This window comes from Capsicum annuum, chromosome 10 (genome assembly GCF_002878395.1).
Source record: "Capsicum annuum cultivar UCD-10X-F1 chromosome 10, UCD10Xv1.1, whole genome shotgun sequence".
Classification (NCBI taxonomy): domain Eukaryota; kingdom Viridiplantae; phylum Streptophyta; class Magnoliopsida; order Solanales; family Solanaceae; genus Capsicum; species Capsicum annuum.
In genome coordinates this window covers 50285203-50304220 of record NC_061120.1, presented here as the reverse complement: position 1 = coordinate 50304220, position 19018 = coordinate 50285203, and positions in this window count along the sequence as shown.

Sequence of the window (19018 nt, the reverse complement as noted above, 5' to 3'; positions counted from 1 at the left end):
TAAGAATGCTTACCTTACGGAGATACTGGGTGATGCACAGGACATCTATGAACTAGATTATAACTAAACTTTGGGAGTCAAAAACTAATGAATAATGCATTAGATGAACTGAATTGCAACTACTAGAAGGTTCTACCTTGAAATATTTACATTCTCTAAGGTTTTGGATAGCATGAATAGATGCTAGGATGAGAAAATAAGCTATACAAATCTGACTGCTCGATTACTAAACTGACTTGTTGGATTTACTAGCTAACTCATGCTGAAACATATGCTCAAACGAGAGAAAGATATCTAACAATGCATACTATGAACATGAAAGACTGGTAACATACCCGTATCTAAGTCAGGGAAACTTTCTGGATTAGGATGGGTCTGGAGTGCATAAAGTCTATTCTGACGCTGACTACTATTGGTACCTTGTTAACACAACTCCTTACCCCTCTTTTCTAGAACTCTATACTCTTGCATCCTATGGCCCGGCTTGCCACACCCAAATCATACATCACTGCCTGCCATACATACATCTAGATGATTCTTACCATACACGTCGCAAAGCAGATAAGTAAGACCTCTATTTTCACTACCCTGGGCCTCGGAGCCTGGCGCTCTATCATAACGGTCATTTTTGGACTTAGGTGCTGGTACACTAGCTGAGGATGGAGCTGGGACTAAAAATTTCTGACTATACGGAGAATGGTTACCACCCTATGACTTAGGCTGAGCAATGCTGAAAATAGCTGTCTTTGCTCTCTTACTCTGTCTCTCTCTCATCGTAATCTTCCGCTCCTCTATCTAATGAGCATGTGTCATAAGTCTGGCTAAAGTCATAGCACTATTCATTATGGCAGATCTGCACTCATTTACCAGACTATCATTCACCCCTGACACGAACTTACTCACCTTAGCTCTACCGTCTGCAACCATATGAGGGGCATATCTGGATAATTGAGTAAACTTGGGAGAATACTTCTTTACCGTCATACTGCCCTGCCTGAGGTTGATGAAATATAGTACCTTAGCTTCTTTAAGCTCTAGCATAAAGAATTTATCAAGAAAAGTAGAGGAAAACTCCTCCCACTCTATAGGTCCTACATCATCTAACCTTTCTGACTTTCACTGCTTGTACAAAGTATGAGCGATATCCTATAATTGGTATGCAGCTAACTCAGCACTCTAAACAGTAGTAACCCCTATAATATCTATCACCTTCTGAACCTGATCTAAGAATTCCTGTGGTTCCTCATCTGACTTAGACCCTATGAAGGAAGGAGGATTCATTTGGGTGAAGTCCCAAATTCAAGCTGCAACTGAATTAGCCACTAGGTTGGCCAGAATGATAGTTGGTCGTTCATTTTATGCAATGATTGACTGAGCAAGAGTGATGAATGCGGCCCTAAACTCCACATGAGAAATATTATTGCCCAAAGGGTCTTCAGGCTGAGGGGCTGACTGATTCCCATTTCTTCTTTTAGGAGGTATGTCTATAGTATAAAGGGAGAAATGGATTAGACTGAAATTATGCTCACTGGCACGACATGAATACTGAAAGAAGGGAAAATGTTCCTAAAACATCTCATAGACTCCTGCACATAAGTGTGGTGCATAACACACGCATGTACAAGACTCTACTAAATGTGGCTTTCAGACTTCCTAGGACTCTATTGAACCTTAGGCTCTGATACCAAGTTTGTAACGACCTAATTTTCTGAACCAAAATGCTACACGGTGCTCATGAACCCGAAGGACCACAAGATAACCCATGACTGATATCTGTACCTGTAAACTGTATAATGTCTCATGAAATGTGGAATACGTAATACTGTAAGGCCGTAAGGTTCAAACTAAACAAAACATACTAAGTTATAACATCTAAAATGGGGTGTAAACTATGCAAAAGTTGAATAGGTTAAATAAATGTATTAGATGATCCTTCATATAATAATGCAATAAATGTAGAATCGTTCCTTTCTATCATAAGAAGGGTTCAATAGAAGTACTACAAAAACATACTCTCAAAGAACTGGATCCTACGATCGGGCAGCGATAGTATGATCATACTTTCTGATCATAGAATTTCACTAAAGTACTAAAGGTATGTCATACCCAAAAGGTACATACCATGATCATACCTAGATAGGACGATCGTGTTATGTGCTCACCGAATAAGAACTTACAGGATTTTTATTGTTACCTCAAAATAACCCAACCTATGACCATATGTAGATACCATAACTATAGGTTATGTTTTGGAGTTTATTAACATGTAACAGATTTGGACCTCATCTCAACAAAAGAAATAAAACTGTGTTTAAATAGTGTTATAATCTAAAAGAATAGTCTAAAGTTTATTGCTAAAGTATGGTGGTCAGAGGTCATGCACTGGATTATACCCATAACCAATGAAAATATATTTGGTGTGACCAATACTTTTTTGGTAGCTGTATTTGTGTCTGCAGTGTAGTTAAACATCCCATAGATTATTGCAAAAATAAAGAAGATAAGAGGCTCCAGTTTAGCACCACATTACCTTCCCCCTATCTCATTACTCTATTGATGAGAAGTGCACAAGTCCTAACTATTAATGTAGTGCACCGACTAATTCAGCCAACCAAGGTTGCTGACATGGCATTGATAAAGGATATAAGCAACTTGACTACCCTAGCAACAGGTTTTGAGATACCAAATATAATTGGGGGTGCCCCATCAAGTGACCTACTGGTGTCTGATGATGGAATCTCTTCCACTTTTACTCCACTAGTATCTATTCAAAGTCAACCACTGGTTTCAGCTGGTCAGACATTGATGTCAATTTCACAGTTAGAAGAGATCATGTAAAGCCTTTCTTTTATGATTTTAGGAGCAATAATTTAGAGGTTGGGGTTAATCCCTCTGTTAGTGATGATATTCAGGGTGGGTTTAGGACAATACCGACACAAGTAGATAGGGTCAAATTATATGTAGGATGTATACTCTTTAGTAACCAGATCTAATGAATATAATAGCAGCCTTGACCGAGCTTAAGAAAATAGTTAGGGTATTGACTAAGAGGGTTATTGCAACACCTCTCCAACCACTACCTATGCCTTTTTTGGTATCTCTTATAGTGGACGTACACTCTTTGGTACCTAATTTCTATACTCAAGCCTGGGAGATTAATGAGATTGATGCTGAAGAGATGGTAAAAGAATTAGAGCCCTAAAAAAGGTCAAGGGTTGATGAAATAGAAAATCATGGTAGGAAGAAATTTAAAAAGAAAAAGAAAAAGAGAAAAAAGGAGAAAATAGTTGACCAGACCTCTGAGGTAATGATTTTAAATGGAATGAGATACTACCTACCATAAAGATTGTCACATAGACTAGATGGGGCATGGAGCTTTCCCATAATTTTAGTACTTTGAGTGCACTTGGAACCACTGGTACCAACTTATCTATGGGTTCTATTGCCACAATCAAGGATACCAAGAGTGGAGCAGACTATAAGGACTGACTTGTATCCGCATGTTATAAGAGTTTGACCAGAACCTAGAGCACTACAATTATGTTTCTTACTATAGTTTTAATTTTTTATCATTTCATGCTATGGGGATATTCCATGATTTCCAAGTTAGTAGAGAGGGTGTACCATACCCGAGGGTTTTTATTGCCATGTTTCTTTTCCTTTGATTCACTATCACAGTTAGATCTAAAATGTTTAGGAGTACTTACTGTTTTTTATGTTCTTTTTTTATTTCTTGTGTAACTTGGATATGTAGAGAAAACATGGTGCATTCATATTTAATAAAGCATCCAAATCTGATTTTGAATATTTTGAATATGATACCTCTTTGAAATTTTATTTGTGATATTGTATGTCTGTATGTATTAGGCTGTAAACAGTGTTAGGATCTAGATATGATATTAATATTATTAATAGGATAACCTGGTGGACCTTTCATTAATTCAATAGGTACTAACTTAGACAAAAGTTGTGAGCCATAAGTGAGTACGGGTTTTACCTAGTTGGAATATGTGTGCGATCTAGAACTTATCCGATTAGTCTTGCTAAAAGATGTAGGATAGAAGGTTACGAAAGAATTATAGGACATGTTTGAATAATTCCATTATAGCCTAAATGATGTACCAAATTATCATGTATCCCTTGAATCTATACTTTGAACTTTAATAGACCTTTTGTTTGAACTACCGAATTCACCAACCCAGTTGTTACAATGAACCTTCTTTGGCATTGGCCTCTCCTTAGACATTATGTACCTTAACTAAAGCAAATCATCTAATTTGATGGTGGCTATTTTGTAGGGATGCATAGAAATGTGGTATAAAGGATTTTTAGTAACATGAAAAATAAATCAAGTGCTGATGAGAGGTGATTTTTCCACCCATTCTCACTAAACATATGTGTACATTACCTTGTTTTAAATAAATGAATAAGACATATTAGTGATAAAATGCACTAATATTCCCAGGGGCAGATCTTTAAAAATACTTAAAAGAATCTCAAACCATATATAAGCATAAAACCCTTTCTTCTTTAGGGTATTGGTTACCTTATAAGATATCTTTGAATTCAAGACTTCAAACCCTAATTGGGCAAGTATGTAATTAACTTTGGAAGATAAACGTCTTAGGATTTTTGTGAAGAATGAGTGCTTTGGATAATCCTTATGGTATATCTCTCTTTACTTTCTGCATGATTAGCTAAGTAATTTAGTCTTGGGATTATGTTGAACTAGCATGTAATTGTGCATAGTTATTATTGTGTTTACATGGATTTTAGTTGTTGAGTAAGGATTCCACCATTTCTTGAGCTTATGGGTTTGAATTTGATGGGTGAAAACCTAAAACTCTAGAAACCCTTTATCATCCTCGAAAGCGGGATGAAAGTGAACATTAGGTAACCCATAACATCCTCAAAAGAGGGTTATACGGGGACAAGAAAATTGATCTATGGTTTACTATCCCTTTTAATCTTAGAAATAAGTGTATTGAGAGTGTTAATAATGTCAAGATCATCATCCTATAAATAGGGATGCTTGATTGAGGTCTTGGGTTATTATGAAAATTTGTACACTTGTTAGGTGCTCGAAAGAACCAATGGGTAAAATCATTGTGGTTTTATTGAAATATTATCCCCAATGATCTTCGACCTAGCATATCCTTTAGTTATGTAATGACCCGATTTTTTGAATAGGAATGCTACACGGTGCTCATGGCCCCAAAGGACCACAAGCTAACTCATGGCTGATATCTGTACCTGTAAACTGCATAATGTCTCATGAAATGCGGAATATGTAATACTGTCAGGCCGTAAGGTTCAAACTAAACAAAACATACTAAGTTATAACATCTGAAATAGGGTATAAACTACCCAAAACAACTAAAATAAACTGAAGTCTGAACATAATAGTCTGAAAATCCTCTAAACTGTCTAAATAGGGAGCTAAAGGAACATAACTCCAACTACTGAAATAAACTGAAAACTGAAATCATCATGTCCTCAAAATATGAGGACTTGCTTCTAAGTCTGACTGCTAAAACTGAAATCTATTGCTGATCTGGAGCTCATGCCTCTGAACCTATGGCGTAAAATAAAACACCATAATACAAAGACATCAGTACGTCTGAATGTACTGAGTATACGAGTGAGGTAGGCTAAATGCAAAGGGTTATATGCATGAAGAATGCTAACTAATATGGACATGAGAATACATACATGTATAAACAACTATTACTAAACTCGTGATGATACTGACTACTGAATCTGAATGCTGATGATATGACTTTACTGTTACTAAGGCACTAAATAGATTATTGACTATTTCTGATAGTTTGAATTATGAAGAACTGGTTTGAATGACTGTGTCTAACAGTCTTGAGACTGAATACTAGTAACATGAGCTATGACAACTGATATAACTGTAATGATCAGGCTAACTAATATAACCGATACTAAGCGACTATATCTAAAAGTCTAAGTACAGATGGAACTATCTGAGTTTTGTTCTACATGGAGTAACTAAATCTGAGATCAGTCCTATCTAGCGGGTGATCATGAGTATACTGATAAAAAGGATGATTTGACTTAGCCTGAGATCAGTCCTATCTAGCGGGTGATCTTTAAATCTAATGATTCTAATATTAATTAATCATAGTTGGGATCAATCCTATCTAATGGGTGATCTTGAAGTCTATTTACAATAATAAGCATTGACTGTATTTAACAGTACTAAATTTGTACTACTAAGTTGATTTAACTATGTCTGACAGGCCTGATTCTGTAACTGAAACTGTAGGATGTGTTCATCTAACCGACATGCCCCAAGCTAAGCTAACTGGGGTCCAATCTCTGCCTTGACAGGAAGGGTGTTAGTACCGCGCCACCAGTAAAGAAATCTACTGTGGAGTCAGTCCTAATCTAGCGGGTGACTCCTGGGGTCAGTCCTATACATATAAATGTGCTAATGGCTGACCCCTGAGTATGTCATTCCTATCTAACGGGTGGCATCTAGTACCTACGCTGGCAACATAGTTCTTGAACTTAAGGATTGCTTCTAGGGATCTTAGTCCTATTCTAGTGGGTGAGTCCCCATCCTTAGGCTCACTCGGTGCTGAATCCTACTCCCATCTGAAATACACTAAACTGAATAACAGAGATGAACTAAATAACTGAACTAAACTGATTAGCTGAACTGATACTAGTGGTATTATTTAGCGGAGCTAAACTGAGTTTACTGAATTTCGATGACTAACAAAATGTATTGAGTTTTGAGGACTGATTGAGAGTACTAAAGTTACTAAGATTTACTGTGAATACTGAAGTTACAGACTGAGTACTGAGGTCACTGAGATTACTGAACTACTGAGATTTCTGAGTTTTCCTGAGTCACATGACTGACTGAATTCTATAGATCATGGCTTAACTGAGAGTATCATGATAACATGACATGTCTCTAGGCACACAACTATATTTTTCGGGTACGAATACCCCCAGGACTCGATGGAAGGAAACTGACACACATGACTGACTTAAGTACGTGACCAACATCAACAACCCATAATATCATAACTTGGGGAATTTCATAAATTGCATGGATATCATACATTTTGTACATAAGTAGGATTTGTAAGTAAGTATGGCATAATCTCATAAGACCAGTTCATGAACATCCCAAAAACATTTACAAGACACAACATCAATATGAAAATCATTGCAATATGGGGGCATATCATGAATCCTTCACTTAATCACAATTTAGCTATAATGCATGATTTCTAGTCTGTTAGGTATTTTATCAAACACCTTACATGCACAACTTAGGCATAGGTGTAAATCATACAATTACTCATCATAAATAATCAAACTTATATGTTTTCAACTCATATGATGTCATAGATTCATAATAACACATAAAGATTCTATCTTGGCATCATTCCACACATAAACATAATAAAAAATCCTTTCATAACATGAAAACCATAATATATAGTTTTAGAAAAGGGTTCTTGAACTTCATGGACGAAAGGAGTCCGTGAATGAAAACACGCATACCTTAGAAAGGAAACCTTAATGATTTGCTGGAGAGTTCTTGGATTGGGAAACTTAATTCTTGATTATCTTGGAAAAAGGCTTGAATTTTGCTTTTGAGAGAGGAGTTTGATGGAAACCCTAATCTTGTGGTTGAGAGTGTAAGAGAGGGTTTTTATGATGCTTACCTAAAGAAAAATAGGAAAAATTATGCCTTTTTAGGGTTATAAGTCGTGGAAGGTGAATGAAAACACCAAAATACCCTTACAAAATAATTTTCCAGTTGCTGAAAAATTATAGCTGATGACCTCCGTGATAGGGCATCACAAATGTGATAAGCTATCACGAATGTCATCACCTAGGGGTTGGTTTCTGCCTAAGGTTGATGACCTAAGTGATAGGGCATCACAAATGTGATAAGCTATCATGAATGTCGTCACTTAGGAGTCGGTTTCTACCTAAGGGTGACGACCTTCGTGATAGGCTTTCACAAATGTGATAAGCTATCACGAATATCGTCACTGAGGATCTGGTTTCTGCCTAAGGTTGACGACCTTCATGACAGGGTGTCTCAAATATGATAAGCTATCACGAATTTCATCACTTAGGAGATGGTTTCTTCCTAAAGGTGATGACCTTTATGATAGGGTGTCACAAATGTGATAAACTATCACGAATGTCGTCACACTGTTTCCATCCTGACAGCTGGAGTAAAATAGGCATAACTCTTTTCTCTGATATTGTATTTAGGCAAAATTAGTATTGTTGGAAATATAATTCAAACATATTTCATTTGATATATAGTAAACCATCCAGTTCGTAATATACAACGAGTTATAGTCGATTGAAGTTGCACCTAGTTTTGACGCTTACTAAAACTTGAACGAGAGGAAAGCTTTTAACTTGTACTTGAGTTAGGGGACATCTATGTTCTAAATTTATGCTCAAATAGATCCCCACACTACATAATTGATTAGCACACTAAATTTATATAGGATTTGAGGCTTTTGAAACATCTGTGCATAGGATTGACGGATTTTTATTCTAGTCCAAAATGTGGGGTATTACAATATCTCCCCCTTGGGAACAATATTCCTCGAATGATACTGATTGAGATGAGAGAAAAGACAACTTACATGAATATATAGCATGAATGAATGATCATGATTTCATGGATAACATGACTGAAAACTGAGCATATCATACTATACATGCATATCTGATGCATGGGTAGATGATTTAGTAATGTAGAACTGAGTGTTCCAATAAACTGAATTTCTCAAACTGAGAATGCATATCTGATGCTTAAATGATAAGTTGAATCCATGCATATCTGATGCATGATTATATGACTGACATAATACGTGAATCATGACTGAAAGTACTGATAAGATGACCACGCATATCTAATGCATGAATACATCTGAACTGACTCACAAACATGTAAATGAACATGCAATGGTAAAGGCACTAATATTGAATTGAAACATGAGAACATAACTGATTCTGCTACGTAACATATGGACTGAACATCATGAACTAAACTGAACATTTGAATACTTAACTTACAGCTGAGGTCTAACTTGAGGGTCAACTTATGAGTACCCTCTATTCTAAACTGAATTCGTTATGCAAGGATAAATTAAAACATCTAAGACATGAGAGCATTAAGAGAAGGTGGGGTATCTCCCCCTTGGGACGCTATGTCCCTCTAAGAATGCTTACCTTACGGAGATACTGGGTGATGCACAGGGCATCTATGAACTAGATTATAACTAAACTTTTGGAGTCAACAACTAATGAATGATGCATTAGATGAACTGAATTGCAACTACTAGGAGGTTCTACCATGAAATAGTTACATTCTCTGAGGTTTTGGATAGCATGAATAGATGCTAGGATGAGAAAATAAGCTATACAAATCTGACTGCTCGATTGCTAAACTGACTTGTTGGACTTACTAGCTAACTCATGCTAAAACATATGCTCAAAAGAGAGAAAGATATCTAAAAATGCATACTATGAACATGAAAGACTGGTAACATACCCGTATCTAAGTCAGGGAAACTTTCTGGATTAGGATGGGTCTGGAGTCCATAAAGTCTATTCTGATGCTGACCACTATTGGTACCTTGCTAACGCAACTCCTTACCCCTCTTTTCTAGAACTCTCTACTCTCGCATCCTATGGCCGTGCTTGCCACACCCAAATCATACATCACTGCCTTCCATACATGCATCTAGATGATTCTTACCATACACGTCGCAAAGCAGATAAGTAAGACCTCTATTTTCACTACCCTGGGCCTTGGAGCCTGACGCTCCATCATGACGGTCATTTCTAGACTTAGGTACTGGTACACTAGCTGAGGATGGAGCTAGGACTAAAAATTTCTGACTATGCTGAGAATGGTTAGCACCCTGTGACTTAGGCTGAGTAAATCTGAAAATACCTGTACTTTCTCTCTTACTCTGTCTCTCTCTCATCGTAATCTTCCGCTCCTCTATCTAATGAGCATGTGTCATAAGTCTGGCTAAAGTTATATCACTATTCATTATGGCAGATCTGCACTCGTTTACCACACTATCATTCAGCCCTGACACTAACTTACTCACCTTAACTCTACCATCTGCAACCACATGAGGGGCATATCTGGATAATTGAGTAAACTTGGGAGAATACTTCTTTACCGTCATACTGCCCTGCCTGAGGTTGATGAAATATAGTACCTTAGCTTCTTTAAGCTCTAGGGTAAAGAATTTATCAAGGAAAGCAGAGGAAAACTCCTCCCACTCTATAGGTCCTGCATCATCTAAACTTTTTAACTTTTACTGCTTGTGCCAAGTATGAGCGTTATCCTGTAATTAGTATACGGCTAACTCAGCACTTTAAACAGTAGTAACCTCTATAATATCTGTCACCTTCTGAACCTGATCTAGGAATTCCTATGGGTCCTCATCTGACTTAGACCCTGTGAAGGAAGAAGGATTCATTCGGGTGAAGTCCCAAATTTTAGCTGCAGCTGAATTAGCCACTTGGTTGGCCAGAATGATAGTTGGTCGTTCATTTTAGGCAGTGATTGACTGAGTAAGAGTGATGAATGTGGCCCTCAACTCCACATGAGAAACATGATTGCCCAAAGGGTCTTCGGGCTGAGGGGCTGACTGATTCCCATTTCTTCTTTTAGGAGGCATGTCTATAGAATAAAGGGAGAAATGGATTAGACTGAGATTATGCTCACTGACACGACATAAATAATGAAAGAAGGAAAAATGTTCCTAAAACATCTCATAGACTCCTACACATAAGTATGGTGCACAACACACGCATGTACAAGACTCTACTAGATGTGGCTTTCAGACTTCCTAGGACTCTATTGAACCTTAGGCTTTGATACCAAGTTTGTAACGACCCAATTTTCTGAACCGAAATGCTACATGGTGCTCATGACCCCGAAGAACCACAAGCTAACCCATGAGTGATATCTGTATCTATAAACTGCATAATGTCTTATGAAATGCAGAATATGTAATACTGTAAGGCCGTAAGGTTCAAACTAAACAAAACATACTAAGTTATAACATCTGAAATGGGGTATAAACTATGTAAAATAACCTAAATAAACTGAACTCTGAACATAATAGTTTGAAAATCCTCTAAGTTGTCTGAATAGGGAGTTGAAGGAACATTTCTCCAACTAACTCCAACTACTGAAATAAACTGAAAATTGAAATCATCATGTCCTCAAAAGATGATGACTTGTTTCTAACTTTGACTGCTGAGATTGGAATCTACTGTTGATTTGGAGCTCGTGCCTCTGAACCTATGGCATAAAATAAAACATCATAGTGCAAATGCGTCAGTACATCTGAATGTATTGAGTATACGAGTGAGGTAGGCTAAATGCAAAGGGTTATATGCATGAACAATGCTAACTAATATGGACGTGAGAATACAAACATGAATAAACAACTATTACTGAACTCGTCATGATACTAACTACTGAATTTGAATGTTGATGACATGACTTTACTGTTACTAAGGTACTGAATAGAATATTGACTATTTTTGATAGTTCAAATTATGAAGAACTGGTTTGAATGACTATGTCAAATAGTCCTGAGACTGAATACTGGTAACATGAGCTATAACAATTGATATAACTGATATAAATGTAATGATCGGGCTAACCAATATAACCGATACTTTGAGACTATATCTGACAGTCTTAGTACTGATGGAACTATCTGAGTTCCATTCTATATGGAGTAACTAAATCTGAGATTAGTTCTATCTATCGGGTGATCATGAGTATACTGATAATAAGGATGATTTGACTTAGTTTAAGATCAGTCCTATCTAGCGGGTGAGCTTTAAATCTAATGATTCTGATACTGATCAATCATAGTTAAGATCAGTCCTAGCTAATAGGTGATCTTGAAGTCTATTTACAATGAGAAGCATTGACTGTACCTAACAGTACTGAATCTATACTATTAAGCTGAGTTGACTGTGTCTGACAGCCCTGATTCTGTAACTAAAACTGTGGGATGTGTTCATCTAACTGACATGCCCCAAGCTAAGCAGACTGGGGTCCAATATCTGCCCTGACAGGAAGGGTGCCAGTACCGTGCCACCAGTAAAGACATCTGCTATGGAGTCAGTCCTAATCTAGCGGGTGACTCCTAGGATCAATCCTATACATATAAATGTACTAACGGGTGATCCCTGAGTATATCAGTCCTATCTAACGGGTGACATCTCGTACCAACGATGGCAACGTAGTTCTTGAACTTAGGGATTGCTTCTAGGGATCTCAGTCCTATTATAGTGGGTGAGTCCCCATTCCTAGGCTCACTCGGTGCTGAATCCTACTTCCATCTGAAATACACTAAACTAAATAACAAATATAAACTGAATAACTGAACTAAACTTATTAGTTGAACTGATACTAGTGGTATTATTTAGTGGATCTAAATTGAGTTTACTGAATTTCGATGACTAACAAAATGTACTGAGTTCTGAGGACTGATTGAGAGTACTGAAGTTACTGAGATTGACGTGAATACAGAAGTTATAGACTGAGTACTGAGATCACTGAGATTACTGAACTACTAAGACTACTAAGATTTCTGAGTTTTCCTGAGTCACATGACTAACTGAATTCTATAGATCATGGCTTAACTGAGAGTATCGTGATAACATGACATGGCTCTAGGCACACAACTATATTTTTTGGGTACTAATACCCCCAGGACTCGATGGAAGGAAACTGACACACATGACTGACTTGAGTACGTGACCAACATCAACAACCCATAATATCTTATCTTGGGGAATTCCATGAAGTGCATGGATATCATACATTTTGTACATAAGTAGGATTTGCAAGTAAGTATGGCATAATATCATAAGACCAGTTCATGAAAATCCCAACAACATTTACAAGACATAATATCAACATGAAAATCATTGTAATATGGGTGCATATCATGAATCCTTCTCTTAGTCACAATTTAGCTATAATGCCGCATTTCTAGTCTGTTAGGTATTTTATCAAACACCTTACATGCACAACTTAGGTATAGGTGTAAATCATACAATTACTCATCATAAATAACCAAACTTACATGTTTTCAACTCATATGATGTCATAGATTCATAATAACACATAAAGATTCTATCTTGGCATCATTCCACACATAAACATGATCAACAATCCTTTCATAATATGAAAACCATGATATATAGTTTTAGAAAAGGGTTCTGGAACTTCATGGACGAAAGGAGTCCATGAATGAACACACGCATACCTTAGAAAGGAAACCTTGATGATTTGCTAGAGAGTTCTTGGATTGGGAAACTTAATTCTTGATTATCTTGGAAAAAGACGAATCTTGCTTTTGAGAGAGAAGTTTGATAGAAACCCTAATCTTGTGGTTGAGAGTGTAAGAGAGGGTTTTTAAGATGCTTAACTGAAGAAAAATGGAAAAAATTATGCCTCTTTAAGGTTATAAGTCATGGAAGGTGAAGGAAAAGACCAATATACCCTTACGAAATAGTTTCCCAATTGATGAAAAATCATAGCTGACGACATTCGAGATAGGGCATCACAAATGTGATAAGCTATCACGAATATCGTCACTTAGGGGATGGTTTCTGCCTAAGGCTGATGACCTTCATGATAGGGCATCACAAATATGATAAGCTATCACGAATGTCATCACTTAGGATCTGATTTCTTCCTAAGGCTGACGACCTTCGTGATAGGGTATCACAAATGTGATAAGCTATCACGAATGTCTTCACTTAGGAGCTGGTTTCTGCCTAAGGCTGACGACCTTCGTGATAGGGCTTCATAAATGTTATAAACTATCATGAATGTCGTCACTTAGGAGATAGTTTCTGCCTAAGGCTGGCGACCTTCGTGATAGGCCGTCACAAATGTGATAAGTTATCGTCACACTATTTCCAGCCTAACATGTTGGAGTAAAATAGGCATAACTCTTTGCTCCAATATCGAATTTTGGTGAAATTGGTATCGTTGGGAAGATAATTCAATGATATTTAATTTTATATGTATTAAACCACCCAGTTCATCATATACAATGATTTATGGTCGATTAAAGTTGACCCAAGTTTTGATGCTCATTAAATCTTGAACGATAGGAAAGCTTTCAACTTGTACTTGAGTTAGGGGACCTCTATGATCTAAATTCATGCTCAAATAGATTCCCACACTACATAATTGATTAACACTCTAAATTTATATAGGATTTTAGGCTTTTGAAATATCCACGCATAGGAATGACGGATTTTTATTCTAGTCCAAAATGTGGGGTATTACAAGTTAATAACTAAATTTCATGATGAACCAACATCAACCCATATGAATTAACTATAGGTAGACATAATCCCAAAATTTCCCCAAATCTTGAATTCTAAGTAAAAGTTTCATTCACCAAGTGCTTGTTAAAGTTTGTTGTGCAGAGTTTCCAAAAAAAACCTCCCCCATTTTATTTTACATGTTATGTTTATTAGAATTTTTGGTATTCTCATAGTAATTTGAGCATCTATAGGATTTGAAGTCTATAATTCACTCCTTGAGATTCGACCCCAATTCAAATTGGGTTACAAGACAACGATTGCCTCACCCCTTAATTATGAGAGTGAGTTGAGCATTATCAAAATAGCCCCATTGACGGGGAGTGAAATATTGATTTCTCTTGTGTGGTGTTATTCTTACTTGGGAATACCCAGAGTAGCGTTTTTTAATTCTAGTTGTTGTTTTTGGATCTTTTTTAGGTAATCCTAGCATGAACAAAATTATGAGTGAAGGAACTCTTCATGCAGAGTCATTTGATATGCCCCTTTATGGGGAGAGCCAACTAAATGAAGGGGGTCATATAGGTGAAACCGACATACTACCTCTACCTCACGATGGGAATGGGACATTCTATCTGACTAGTATCATGCTTCATATGTTGCAATTAAAGGGGTTATACAGGAGTCAAGCTCATGAGGAACCATAGATTCACTTAAGGAATTTTTTAGAGGTCTGTACACCATTCAAAATTTCTCATATCACTCGAGATTCCTTTCAGATCCGTCTCTTTCCATTTTCACTAACGGGAAAAACATTGTTTTGGTTCCTATACTCCCTATGGCTTCACTCACTTTATGGAATGAGTTCATAAAGGTGTTTTTAGATCCACATCCCCTCCATCCAAGATGTGTTACCCGAGATATGAAATCATGAACTTTAGTCAAAGGAGTGGGGAGCCACTTCATGAAGTATGAGAGAGGTTTCATAGGAAGTTGTCCAAATGCCCAAACCATGAGATTTCGGGGAAGACATTTCTCCAAATATTCTATCGGGAACTAGATACTTTGAAGTTTATCTCTTAAACTTGCACTTCCATGTGGCTACAAAATTGTTAAGAGAGGAAACTAAACACAATTGGGAATGTCATACCCAAGACTTCAATATTTCTAATAGCTCTCCACCCAAGCCCAAGGTTAGTAGAGAATAAAGAAAGTGGGATAAGGATCAAGAGAAAACCATGGAAAAGATCTTAACCCAACTTGATCTACTTACCAAGTATGTTATGGGTGAACCCGTGAAAATGGCAAACCCCATAACACCAAGAGCCCATTATGAAGAAGAAAAATCTAGAAGAATGGAGCAAGAAATTTGGTACTTAGCTAACCACTCGGGGGGTTCTCATTTGGCCTATTATAGGCAAAGTGGGAATTAAGGTTGGATAAATCAAGGTGGGGTTCGAGTTTGGAGAGATTGGGAAAATGAGTATTGCCATTTCGCGCCTTACTGTGATTGAGATTGTAACAAAGAGTCAAACTCCACTAATTCCGATAGAGGCAGAAGGGAGGATATCCTATCACGAATTTTGAACAAAGTTGAAGGAACGGACAAATGGTCTATGAATTAAAAAATGACTTTATTTCACTCTCTAAACTTATGGTCTCCCATTCATTCTCTATCAAAGAATTGAAGATCCAAATGGGACAAATCTTCACACGACTGAATGCTAAACCAAGGGGAAATCCCACTAGTGACAAAATTGCTAAGCCCCAAAACAAAGATCAAATCTTGGCAATACGTGCGGGGAGTGAAGGAGTAAAGGAAGAGTACTTGACAGAGGACTTGGGAGGAAAAATTCCCAACACTCATTTAAAGAGAGGTTGTCCCAAAGTCTAATTGACAAAGAAGAAAGAGGTGGAAAGCATTGTTGAAAGGTTAATTGATTAAGGGGAGTTTTATAAGTGGAGACCCGTGGACCCTCATTTACAAATTGATGCATACTAAAGTCGTGCCACGATGATAACTAAGGGGTTGTGTGGGAGGCAACCTATAAATTTCACGATGATGGATTGTATCATTTTTATCATATTTTTATAATATTGATGTTAGTTTTAGCACATGAATAACTCATGCATATGTGACACTATGGAGTACTTCGCATAAGCTTAGAAAGGGAGAAGTGTGAAAATTTGAATTGAAAACCAATCAAAGGATAAATAGGAACCAAGTGAGCAGAAAAAATAGACAGGGGAAAATAGGGGAACAAAAATACCCTCGATTACCATGACCGTGGTCCCTAAATGTGATCATATTTACTTGCCTGTCCACGATTGCAATCAGTCAATTGCGGTTGCAGACACAGAAGCTAATTGATTTACTAACTACCTCCCTAAATTTCTCACACACTTATACAAGTTTTTGCTTACAGGATTGTCCTGATCTCAAGGTAAATGGTGATGGTACAGAGTTTGAAAATGCTAGCGGTCTTTGATGGAGTTTTAGGGAGCATCCTTATCTCTTTGTTATTCTTGATTATTTACATAGTTGGGACATTACTACCTTTTCAGTTAGAGGTGTTTCCTTATTCACTTGATTTGGTCTTATATTATTGATATTTTTGCACACTCTTCTGCTCTTTTAGATGATCCTCATTTTTATTCATGTTGTAATATTCAGACACTCAGACGGTGCCCACACTTGCATGAATTAAGTACCTTGTTGTTAATTTTTTACCATATTTTAATTCTAATGAATGATTCATGATTGGGTTTTAACCATGGATACAAGAAAATTCTGAGTACCTGTGGCATCAAGGCCATAACATGCAAGAAAAGTCTGAGTACCTATAGCATTGATAATCTGGGATTGTATCATTATCCATTGGTAAAGTCTGAGTAACTATATGGTGGGTCACTCGTACTATGATATGCAATGTGAGATGATATCTTGGGTGGTTTCCATGATTAGAAGATTATGTGTGGTGTGAATTCAAAAGAAGACAACCCCCTCCATCCAAAACTTTTGCAAAATTTGAGGGCATGGACGTGACCAACTTTGTGATGAAATTTTTCCCTCTTTATATTACTCCAAAAGTTGACTTTTGAAAAATAGTGAATACTTCTTTGTCTCGAGCAGGTAGAACAATTGAACCCCCTAACAACATTCATATGCCATGTGTGAGAGGTTTATTGTCTTCATCTTATGTGTACTTGTACCCTCTAAAATTTGCCCCATTAGTCTTTCAAAGCTAAATTTTGATTGTGCTTGGTTGGTAAAATGATCATAGGCCCTCTTGTGATTTTTGAAGCCCACTCTAGCCTAAAGAGCCTACCCATGAATAATTATCCTTAGTACCTAAATTATACTTTGGACCTTTCTTTAGCAAACTCATAACAACCCGTGACCATCTTTTTTATCTCTCTTGTGAACCAAACCCTCCTTGAACTTGTAAATGTAACTTGAGGCTAAAAATATGAGTTAGGGGTGACAAAGGTTGATGGATGAAGACGTAAGGCCACTAAGTTGTTAGTGAAATGATTCATGAGCTTGAAACGAGAAAATAAATAAATAAATAGAAAATAAATAAGTCAATTGTAACACCCCGCATCGTCCATACGTTAGCTCGTGGTAATTTGCTCTTAGAGTTAAAGTATTTTTTTTAGTGTCAGAGAGACTTAGTCTCATTTTTTTTACTTCCAAAGTGAGTGAGTTTTAAACCATGTATATAATTTTCATAATTTTGACTTTTCATCACATGGGAAATTTGATAAGCTTTCAACCAATTTAAGATTCACCCAAATCCGATACCCGGGTAAGAAATTATAGCTAATTTAAGTCCTAGTTGAAAAACACCATCATTTTAGTGATTGGCGTATCGCGGAGGGGGTCTATTTAACAATTGTCAAATTCCAATAGCCTAGCATGATTTGGTTCATCGCGCTGAAGTTCCAAGTCCCAACCAGTGCGGTGACCCTAAGAATCCCATTCGTTAATTTCCAATGAGCCACCGCGATTGTGGCGCGTCGCGGTGGCCCATACAATTAGGCTCAGAGTTATACTTTATTCCATCTCATTAAGGGTATATTAGGTATTTTCCACCCTGTTATCAACTTAAACATGGGATTGTACTCCCAAGTGACCACATTATTCATACTTTCTTCAAAAATTCACAAGAACACTCTCTCGGGTTTCAAACTAAAAACCCAATTAACTCAAGATTCAAATATGGGTTTTCAAAACTGAGTGAAGATTTGGAATTCCCACCATGAGCGAAATTACCCCACCCATGACTTGGAGTTAGAGGCTTTAGTGTTTGCACTTAAAATCTAGTGGCATTATCTCTATAGGGTACATATTGATATATTTATTGACCATAAGAGTTTATAGTATGTTTTTTTCTCACAGAAAGAATTAAACCTCAGGAAAAGATGATAATTGGAGCTTTTGAAGAATTATGACATGAGCCTGCACAATCATTCGGGCAAGGCAAATATGGTAGCCGACACCCTCAGTAGGCTATCTATGGGTAGCCTTTTGCATTTTGAAAAGGGAAAGAGGGAGATGGTGAAGGATATTCACCAACTTACAAATCTAGGAGTGCGACTCTTAGATTTTGAAGATGGGGGAGTGGCTATTCATGAGGTAGCTAAGTCTTCCCTTTGTGCTGAAGTA